This window comes from Pteropus vampyrus, unplaced genomic scaffold (assembly GCF_000151845.1).
Source record: "Pteropus vampyrus isolate Shadow unplaced genomic scaffold, Pvam_2.0 Scaffold41, whole genome shotgun sequence".
Classification (NCBI taxonomy): domain Eukaryota; kingdom Metazoa; phylum Chordata; class Mammalia; order Chiroptera; family Pteropodidae; genus Pteropus; species Pteropus vampyrus.
Window position 1 is genome coordinate 2,966,533 of NW_011888822.1, and position 11,182 is coordinate 2,977,714.

At 41.4% G+C, this 11,182-nt stretch overlaps 1 protein-coding gene across 9 annotated transcripts in view; it reads right to left on the reverse strand.

The window, feature by feature from the left end:
* Positions 1-11,182, reverse strand: part of CADPS (calcium dependent secretion activator) — a 470,394-nt gene that overhangs the window by 47,333 nt on the left and 411,879 nt on the right. The window lies entirely within an intron of this gene.

The window sequence follows — 11,182 nt, forward strand, 5'->3', positions numbered from 1 at the left end:
TGTGTGTGTGTGTGTGTGTGTGTGTTTTATAGCAGACATGGTGAGATATAGCAGAGTGAATAAACTGGCAGAAGCAGGATCAGAACGCTGATCCCTGGAACAATTTCCTGCCAAATGCCAACAGTGCTACCTTTAAGCATGTTTCTTTTAAGTATCTGTAGAAATATGTCTAAGTACAGAGGAAGGACCAGATCCTCCCATCCCACTAAGGCTTTGAAATTGTCGTCAAGGGTGAGAAATTCAAGTGCACAGCAGGCACAGTCTGTCTCTAGATCAAATAAACAACAGGACTTAATGATCTACACAAGACTATTTTCCCATTATACATAGATGTTTTGATGAATAAAATATAAATTTCTTGAAAAGTATTACCTATTTTATAAAATTCTTTTATTATATATTTTTCCCAGCAATGGTTCCCAAAAGTGTGTGTGTGATTTTCTTTCTTTTTTTTAAACTTTAAAAGAAATCTTCCTAGTGAAGTGACCAAGAGGATGGGTTCAAGACTGGCTGAGTTAAAACTCTGGTTTTGCTATTTTCTAGCTTGGTTGCTTAACTTCTCTGAGCCTCCTCTGCAAATGGGACAATAATAATGCTGCTCAAAGGGATGCTGTGTGAACTGAGTGAGGTAATCCAGCTGAGTGTGTAGAACAGTGCTGGGTACATGGTAAAACGTACCTGTTATTATCGTGATTACTGGAAATACTGGCTTACTGGTGCAGATAAAGCACATGCTCCTAGTCCTGGTGGCAGTGGCGATAGTCAGTTTCACTCCCCCCGCCTCGCCACCACCTCTAGACCATATTTTAGGCGACTTCTTGCCATAAAAAAAAAGGATGCTGGAAACTTCCCAGGTTAACAGCAGGTGGATTTTCAGTCTGGCATACTCTCTGCCAATTCTGAGAACATCCTCTGCCCTGTAGAACTTGTCCTTGAAATGCTGAGGCAGACACCAAAGACCTCTGTTGCCTACCTCAGGATGGCTGAGCTTAGACTGAGCTGAGGAGGCAGTTCCCCAGGCCAGTGCTCTGTGAAATTCAATGACACATACCCAGTGCTCTCTGGGATCAAGCCACGTGCCCTGGGCACAGGAGATTAGGGTGAGGGAGAGGGGTTTGCTCCAGACACCTGGTTTAGCACCCTAAGCAGGCACTCAGCTCCTTTCAAAGGAGAGGCAAGAACTGTGATTTCATTTCCTGAGACCCCCTGCTTTCTCACATCCCCCCTGGTGGAACAAAGAATACCTCTTCCCTGGCAGTATCCATGAGCCACCCGCCCCAGTCTCCCAGATAGAACCAGTTCTGGGAAAAGAGTTTAGAAAAGGAGACAAATTAGGAGAACTTGTGGGGGCCAAGGATGAAGGTCAGGAGACAAGCTGTTTCCACATCCTTGAAGCAGAGCATTTATTGTGTATAAGGTACCACATTAGGTACCTTATACACAATTAGGCGTTTGCTCCACGATTCCTGGCCTCTTTCAGAGATAATCTCTAACTGCGGTCTTTCCAAACACTCAGAATGAGTCATATTCATCCGAAAGCTGAAAACTATAAGTAACACTTCTTGAGTGCTTATGATTTGCCAGGTGATGAGTTAGGAATGTTGCATTTGTTATACTTAATCTTCACATCAACCTTTTGAGGAGGGAGTTGTCCTATTAACATTCCCGTTTTACAGCTGAAGAAACTGAGGCTAAGAGCGATGAAGCAACTTGGCTTAATAATGTTACACAGCTAATAAGTTACAGCTTTGGACCTCCCATCCCCTAAGGCGCCCACTATTAAATAAAAAAAAAAAAAAAAGACCACTATCAAAACAATTTTATTGACCAGTCATATTTCGCGTGTGTGTGTGTGTGTGTGTGTGTGTGTGTACACAACCTAAAACGGCTTCTCCAGGAAAAATGTATGAGGGATTTGAATAATTATCTGTGCTGACTCAGTCAGGGCAGAAGGTCCAAAACAGTTTCTCTGGCCTGAATGTCCCAGCTAATTACCTCGACCCTCCACCCGACTTAGCGTATGTAGACAGGCTTAATGGTTTCTCTATTGAGCCCTTCCATTATTTTTCAGGTGCCCAAGGTAATCTTTTCATTGAACACTCACCATTCCGGGATTTTCACAACGCTGATGACTAAGGGATTTTCTTCTACCCGGTCCTAATAAGGGAACCTGAGTTAATCATTGTGAAGCTTTGATAGGGAGCACGGCAGGGGCTTAAACCACTTCTCTTGCTTCATTAGGGGAAAAAGCAACCCAGGTGCAGACTATGAGGACCTCAGGGTTTGATACTATTAAATCAATGCACAGACAAAAAAAAAAGTGGATTAAGCCCTTTTTGCAAACAGAAATCTGGTGGGTAAGACTCAAAGATGGAAGAAAAAAGAAGTCTGAACAGATACCACTGCATTAGTGACTGCCTGAGCTCTCCTTTCTCCCCATGGCCTCTTAAAAAAAATCAACCAAGGAAACAATTTATTCTCTGCACGAGCTGACTCCACCCCTGCCTGTTTGACTTCACAAGAGCTCTGAGCTGATTTCTCTGCTTTTGCCTAGAAACTGCCGACCACACCACCATCTCGAGAGGCTAACAAAATGGACTTCGACGTTCGGCTTTTGAAATTTCTGCTGCCAGAATAATGATGTTATTTTGCCCCGTTCTCCACTTTCCTAACCTATAGATCTGGATTTTTCCTTCTTTTTTTGAGAGTGAGGCAGTTAGGATGTAAAAATATTAGTGCTACTGCCATCCATATAATAATTTTATCTCTATTAGTTGAATTTTATCGTCTATCACCATCCTCATGTCTAGAATGTAGGCTTTATGAGGAATAAGAACTCTCTCCTCAGTGTCTGCACTGCCTGGTATATAAGAGGGGCTCAGTAAAAATAACTCTTTACTAGTGCCCAGGGTACAGATTCCCAGTTTTTTTGAAGTTGATTTTTAAGTTTAACTCTCTTAAAGGGCTAATTTAAAAAGTGCAGTCAGGCACTATAAATTCAAAGGATATATTTGTTGCCTCTATGAGAAGAGCTTAAAGCATCTCTCGTTTCACTCCACTCCGGGCACTGCTACAGTGCAGAAGTAAGAGCTTGGGGTCAGGATTCAGATGCCTGGGTTGGCATGCGGTTCCGTCACTCACCAGCTGTGGGCCAGGTAATTAACCTCTCTAACCATCAGCTTCCTTCTTGGAAAATAGATATAATGACAATAATACCGCCTCATATGGCGGGTATAAATTATTAATTTAAAAAGTCAGATTTCTTAGGTGCTTAGCACGTGTAGGACACTATTCTAAGCATTCGACCTCTATTCATTTAGTGCATGCAAAGGATTAAACAAGTTCCTATATGTAAAAACCTTTGCAAAGGGCCTAGCACACAGCATGTGTTCAAAAAGTGTTGGCTATTATTTTTGCATTCTCTTTTCCTTTCATTTCCAAAGAGACTGGTTTGATTGGTCAGGTTCCAGGGTACAGACTGGGCTATGTTCGCTAGTGGGTGAGGTCAGTCAACCTTGCATATCTGCACACAAGTATGATGCTTCTTTTTCACGGTTACAATGCTTCAGGTAAGAGCGTGCGACTTACCTGCAGTAAGAGGCCTGGTGGTCTAACTCAGCTCTTCTTTTATGGCCCTGTGCAAGGTTATGATTTAGACTGACTTTCGTTCTATACCTCTCTGGCTCCTCAGGCCTAACTTCTTAGAAATAGATCCCTGGAGACCAACATAGCTTCTAGAGGTCTCTGCATTGAAGTGTGGACCCAAACGCCAGTTCACAACCTGATAGCTTGTTTCCAAAGATGCTTGCCATCAATTATTTTGCTACTTGTGTGGGCATGCCACTCTCTCATTGAGAAGTAAAGTCTATTCCTCCATCCCCCTTGAGTCTAGGCTGACCTGTGACTGCTTTTACCAACAGAATATGCTGGGGGGATGGGGGACTCCATGCCAGTTCTGAGCCTAGTCTTAGGGCTGGCAGCTTCCACTTCCTCACTCTTGAAAGCCAACTGCCATGTAAGTGCAACTGAGCTGGGACTACCATGTTGCGAGAAGCCAAGCCATGTGGAGAAGATCGGCAGGATGAGACCCCGTATGGGGAAAAAGAAGCCACATGGAGACACATCAAGGTATCAACAGTCAGCCCCAGCCCAGTTCAGGCTCTCGCTGGATGCATCCAAGTGAGTGACCTCAGTCAGTGCCACATGGTACCAAAGAATCTTCTAGCAAAGGTCTTCCTAAATTCCTAACTCACAAAATTGTGAGCAGTATAGCAGGACTGTTTTAAGCCACTAATTTTGCCATAGTGTGTTATGCAGCAGTGGTAACCAAGACATTCAAGAAGGTGTTACTGTTATATTTCCCCAACTTTATCCATTGCATGTATTTCTTTGGAGGACACTGAGGAGGCCACAGATGGTCTAGGACAGGATTTGGTCATTCCTGAGTTTCCTGGCTATAAAGACATTAATAAGCAACCTGATTTTCACTTAACGACATTTATTGAGCACATATGAAGCACTGAGCTAAGTACCTCAGTGGTCCCTAACCTTTTCGGCACCAGGGACCGATGCTCCTATGAGAATCTAATGCCTGATGATCTGAGGTGGAGCTGAGACAGTGATGCTAGGAGCAGCTGCAAATACAGATGAAGCTTTGCTAGCTCACCTGCTGCTCATCTCCTGCTGTGTGGCCTGGTTCCTAACAGGCCATGCACAAGGTAGATTGGGGACACCTGAAGTACTTTGTCTATAATTAACTCAATTAACTATCATTGTAGACCATTAGAAGTCTCATTTCACCATCTGTGATTCACAGATGAGGATGTTGAGCCTCAGAGAAGTTAGGTAACTCTCAAGAGGTGAACCAGTAAGTGGTAGAGCTGGAATACAAGCCCAGGTCTGGTTACAAGGTGCAGAGTCCTTTTACTGCATCAAGTTGTTGATATTCTGAAAATGACGTGTCATTCTAAATCTATTTCTTTCCTACCAACCACCTGGGATCTAGGAGAAGGGGAACCTACTTTGTGGGACGTATAGGGGCTTTGGGTCAGACGTATCTTGGTTTTAATTATGCTTCATCACTTACTAGTTGAATGAGCTTGAGAAAAACATTTACCATCCCACAGCTTCTAATATCACTTTCAAAATGAGGATAGCAACAGTATCTTCTTCAGAGTATTCTTGTGAGGCCGAACAGGTTATTATATAAAGTGCTCAATGCAATGCCTGGTACACAGTAAGATCTCAAGAAGCATTAGCTAATATTATTACTAGTGTTTAGTTCACTTGTGGTTAGCTGGAAGTTGACAAATGTGTTCCCATCTATAGTTAATAGACCAGAATAAGAGTGGGCCAACTATGGCCCTTGGGACCAAATCTAACCTCTTGCTTGTGTTTGAATGGCCCACGAGCTAAGAATGGCTTTTGCATTTTTAAATGGTTGAAAGAAAATCAAAAGAAGAATAATATTTTCTGACATGTGAAAATGACAGAATATTGACATTTCAGTGTCCATAAATAAAGTTTTACTGGAACATGGCCACATCCATTTATTTACATCTTGTGTACAGTTGCTTTCATGTTATGGGGGCAGAGGTTGAGTAGCTGTGACAGGGACCATATAGCTTGTAAAGTCAAATATTTACTCACTGGTCCTTTCTGACTTCTGGACTAGAACATGACTTAAATGGGAGACAGTGAGGTGGCAGAAGAATCACAAAATATAAATTTCTAATCCTTATTTGACCATCACCTAGTTTACTGACCTCTGCCTAACTGTTGGCCTCATGTTCTTATCTATTATACTAGGGTGCCAGGCTAATTGTTTTCTCCAGATTTCTTCCGGAATTAAAAAAAAAAAAAGTCTGTGACTGTTGGCTGGTGTACGAGGCAGGTTCTAGTTAGAATGTGGGATAGGAAACACTTCCCACACCTTGGAAAGGTTATAAATACACTAGCGATAAAATAAAAGGCTATTACTATTTTAGTATTAATGAGAGATCTGGAAATGAGGCTCTAGGAAAAAAAAAACTGTAGTAACAGGGAAAAGGAAAAAAACATTAGAGATAAATAAAGACCATTCACACAGGTACCAGACAATGTAGCCTGGTCCAGTGGGTAGGTAGACTTGGCAAAGAGATAAAAGGATTACAATAGGCAGCATATGTTGAGTATTTACTCTATGCCAGGCACTGTTTTTAGTGTTTCTCATGTACCACCTCATTTCATATTCCCCAGCGCCCTTTACTTGTAGCCTCCTCATCTGTAACTCTTTGGAGATGATATACAGAAAGGGGCATAATGAAAGAACATGGCGAACCCTCAGTGCCTGCTAGCTGCTATACCACTCTGGTTGGGATTACTAGGCCAAAGGAACAGGCTTTCTGTGATTGGGCGGTACACTCCTCTGCTGATTTGCCCATATCCTCACTCAGCCACCAGTTTCATGCTCTCCTTTTGTGGTAGAAATGAAACGGGCAGGGTTTACATCTAAGTGCATGTAGCCCCTGCGATAAGCATCGCTCTATCCAATAACTTGAAAGGAGCAGTGACCACATCACCGATAAACAGTATCTAAAAAAGTATGTGAGAATTTCTAATGGGGGTTAGAGGCAGTATAGGGAAGTGGGGACTAGAATTGGATCACATGGGGCCAAAATTTCTAGCTCTAGCATTTAGGAGACAACTTATTTAACTTTTCCATGCCTCACTTTCTTCATCTACTAAGTGGGGGTAATAGTACTCATCAGAAAATTGTTGGGTTGTTAACTGAGTTCCTACAACGGTTTTTAGGGCATGGTAAGAATTACGTGTCAGTTACTACTGCCATTTCTTCTGGAAAATCAGGCTGTTCTATATAATCGGACTTGTATATTAAGCTTAGTCTCACTCTGCATGATCCAACAGCTACATGTGGCGATTTAAATTTATGAATTAAGACAAAATACAGTTAAAAATGCAACTTTTTAGTGGTACTAGCCACATTTCAAGCACTCACGAACCACATGTTGCTAGTGGCTATTATATTGGATAGTTCAAATACAGGATATTTCCATCACTGCAGAAAGGTCTATTGGACAGCGCTGGTCTAGACTTAGGAGACATTCATAAACTTAGGTTGTTACATTTTTAAATGATAAGAATGAAGAGATTGTCATTCCATTCCCATGTTAGAACAAGAGATCAATTGGAGGGTAAAGCACGGTAAGGAAAAGGGCATGGGTGTCCATAGCCTCATCTTGTGGATAAAACAAGAACTAAAGGTGGATGGATACAATTTAAAGTTATAGGAGTGCCAAGAAGAGCAATATACATAATGGAACAATGTTACAACTGTAACAGGAGGAGGGAGGAAGAGAAGTGGAAGATGGTTAAGTGGGCTAAAGCTCTAACTATTACAGTAGGAGGTAAATCTCTATAGCAATAAATTTAAGAATAGTAGATAAACAAAAAAATTGTTTCAAAGGGTCCCTTCTGGGGTAAGAAATTGAGGGTGGAAATGGGCAGGACAGAAAAATGATGCTTTTAAAACAATTGTTATTACGAGTGTTTCTGTACTATTTTATCTTTTAACCACCTATATGTATTTTCTTTATGAAAAATTATTGAAAAAAGAACAAAACAAGTATTAGAATTTTTAACATTCTAGTGGAGAAAGGAATTTTGCAGGAAGAGTGTATCTTTTCCACGGTTATTTCTTGACTGAAATTAGGATTCTGCGATATGTCCTCTACAAAGGCATAAGCAAAACCTAGCAAAAATCTCCCTCAACACATAATCTGGATGCTCTAAGTGCATCTTGGGAGGAAGAATAAATTGCAAGTGCCAACTGAGGGACCGACTGCTTGGGGGAGACAGAATGTGCCAGTGGGTGGATGTACTGGGACTGTGTGTGCGGGTGAGCCTGAGCAAACCTCAGTGGCTCCTGCTTGGGGCCAAGTGACAATTACAGTGAAAGCCCCTTCCAACACTTTCCGAAGACTGGAGAAAAACACAACCCTTGAAGTATATCTGGAATCATAGACAACATGAAGAATTCTCAGAGCTCTGTCACTGGAGGGGCTGAAATGTCCTCATTGCTTGCCAAAGATCAATGGCATTTCCGGCCAACTGTGAAGTGCTATGCCCACGTAAGCACCATGTAGATGTTACATAGACGCCCAGCTTCTATCACTTTCCTTTTTAGGAGAGCCAGAGTTTATAAATCCTGTTTTTACAGATGTGGGAATTGTGACATCAAAAATCTTTTATGGGTAGCTCGCCAGATGGCCGTTGCTTAGAAAAATGATCACTGGCTTTCAAAATTTGATTCATATTTGAAAGAAGAGAGTTAAGCATCAAAATGTTTTAAAATAAGCTTCCCCTAAGTTGCCAGTGTTAAATGGAATGAGCATTAAAAAAAATTTCAGGTAATAGAAAGAGAATTTGGATTCCAAGTCTGGATGCTCACTCTTACTCTCTCAGCTATTGGCCATGTGACTTTAGGAAAAGCAATTGTTTTGCTTTCTCATAGACAACGTAAAAATACTTGATATATAGTCACATAAAAATATGGACGCATTTGCCAACGATTGAATGCCTGACTTACACTGCCTTATTCAATTCTTGTAAGAACCTGTCATCTCATTTTACAAACAAACTGTGGCTCAGAGAGGTTAAGTTGTTTTCCCCAGAGAACACAGTTAAGAAGTGGTAGAGCTAGGATCTGAACCCTAGTGGGTCTGACTTTAAAGGATCCACTACTGTATTATGCTGCCTCCTATGCTGCCCTACCTTTTTCACAAGATAATTTACCAAAGTCTGAAGATAAAATCCAAATGATGACTGTGAAAGTATTTTGAAAACAAAAAGTATTATATTATGATGATATATACTTATTACCATGAATAAGACCTCACATATAATTATCAATGAAATGATCATAGATATTCTAAAAAGACCACTGAGGGCCACTGTAGAGCTTCAGAGGGGCTGAGGGGAGGTGGGAGAGAGCCTAGGCTTTCCTGGAAAGTGTCCTTAGGCAAGAACACGAAAACCGTGAGTTGCAGAGCTGCTGGTTGATTGCATGGCTTCTGTGCATGTTCATAAATATTGATTGTGATTAAACTATTATCATAGTAATGAGGGTAATAATGCCTCCTACAGCCCTTCCCACCACACTACTCAAAGTCCCTACCTTTCATTAAACAAAGAGCTGCTGGCACTGCTGGGGAGTTGGGCAAGAGGCAGGGAAATGATCTCTATTAAGCAAAAGCATTCTGTTCCATGCACCGATTAGGAGCTGCAGGCTCATTAACGAGGAGAATTGTTCACATCTCCCGTTGCTCAGGGTACTGTGCTCTGAGACTGAGTCCAGGAAGTGTATGTTCTCATCTCTCTTCCCCCCTGGGGCTTCCGAACAGATGCCCGATTGAAGTAGACCTGTTTTTCTTTCCAGTTTCCCTCATTTCTGTCCCAACTTCTTATTCCCAGAGAGGATTTCTGCAAGGCTCATGGACTCCTTCAGACTCACCCTTTTAATGTTGCTAAGACTTAACAATGGTTGCACGTTTTGCCTGGCATAAGGCTAAGCAATTTTTAAGTAATTAACCCTCACAATGATGGACAAGGTGATCATTGTCATTTACAAGTGAGGAAACTGAGGCTCAGAGAGGTTTAACAACGTCCTAAAAGACCCACAGCTGATGGCATAATGGAGCTGGCATGTAAACACGGTCCCTTGGACACCAGGGTTTCCCCTTTTAACAACACTACTGCTTTTCCATTTGTCTGCATGGCACACATTCATTTTAGAAGAAACTCAGACGTACAAATTGGAACGTTTTAAGTTTTAAAAATCTCTAAGCAAGCACAAAGACTTATTTAAATTTGATGATAAGTGGAGGCTTCTTCCCACCTCTGGCATTTTCAGGTTTTGCTTTGCCTTTTAAACAGCTCTCAATACCAAGAAGTCCAATAGAACAAAAGCTCCAGGAGGCCAAGGGCTATGTTTACTTGTGTCCTTGGTTTCTGCATGGCCTTGGTGCTGGGCAATGAGGGCTGTGTTTTCATTACTGAATAGCGATATTTCTGCGTGAAGGATCACCTGTCACTCCCGATGCCTCACCCTTCTCAGCCTGAACTTGAGGGTATAGATTGTTTACATCTCTGCTGTCAGCAGCAACTTGTCCATCATAGTCAACTTAGATCTGCTACACAGTGGAAAGGTTTTTTTCTCTCCCCACTAACCCCCGCCTTCATCTCAGACAAAGAGAGGGGGAAACAAACAAATGGATGAGAAAACAGGTCTGGATTCTGTGACCAAATGAGCTGTTCAAGTCATTTTTCTCCCCCTGTCTCAGTTTATACAACTGCAAACTGGGTCGTTTAGAATGTATTGCAACTTTCCAAACTTCTGGCATCAATGCTGCCTTTTTGATTTTGGCTATTGCCCATGTGCCATCTATATTACATTTATTTACTTAATATTCTTTAAATTGGCTCACTTTTTAAACACTTAATTATGAAAGGAAACTTTATATCACTACCATAAATGGAAATCAACATTACTCTTAATAAGAGAAGGTGAAAATAAATATAATATACATAAAATAATTACATTCTAGGTAGACATGGCTGCCTCCTGAGGGTGCTGAGCCTGGGGGCCTGCCCTCTCTCTCTCTCTTTCTCTCTCTCTCTCTCTCTCTCTGTTACACATGAAGATCTTAAATTTTAGAGAAGTGCAAGAGATAAGCACTCAATGGAACCTTTCTGCTTGATATAAGGATAAGAAAGAATATGAAAAAGAGAATAACTGTACAATGTGATTAGTGTTATTTAATGCTGAGTTGTAGTATCTGACATCTTCTTAGGTACCGTGTAGCACATGCTTGGAAAATACTCAGTGATATACTAATACAAAGGCTGTGGAGAAGCAGAAAGAAGGAGAGAAGAAGAAACCACCGCCCTGGTTGGTAGCCTTTGCCGATTTCAGTGGTGTAAATTCCTCTACCATGGTCAGTTTTAAGATAATGTGATATCACTAAATGAGGAGATGGGAAGAGATGCAGAGAATTGGCTTTCAACAGCAGGTAGAAACTGAGCACATCACTGGAAACACTGAACCAGAAAATCTCAAAAGTTCCTTCTGCTGTATGCACTCGAGGTAGTAACTTCCAGATAACAAAGATAAAGTCTTTTTAAA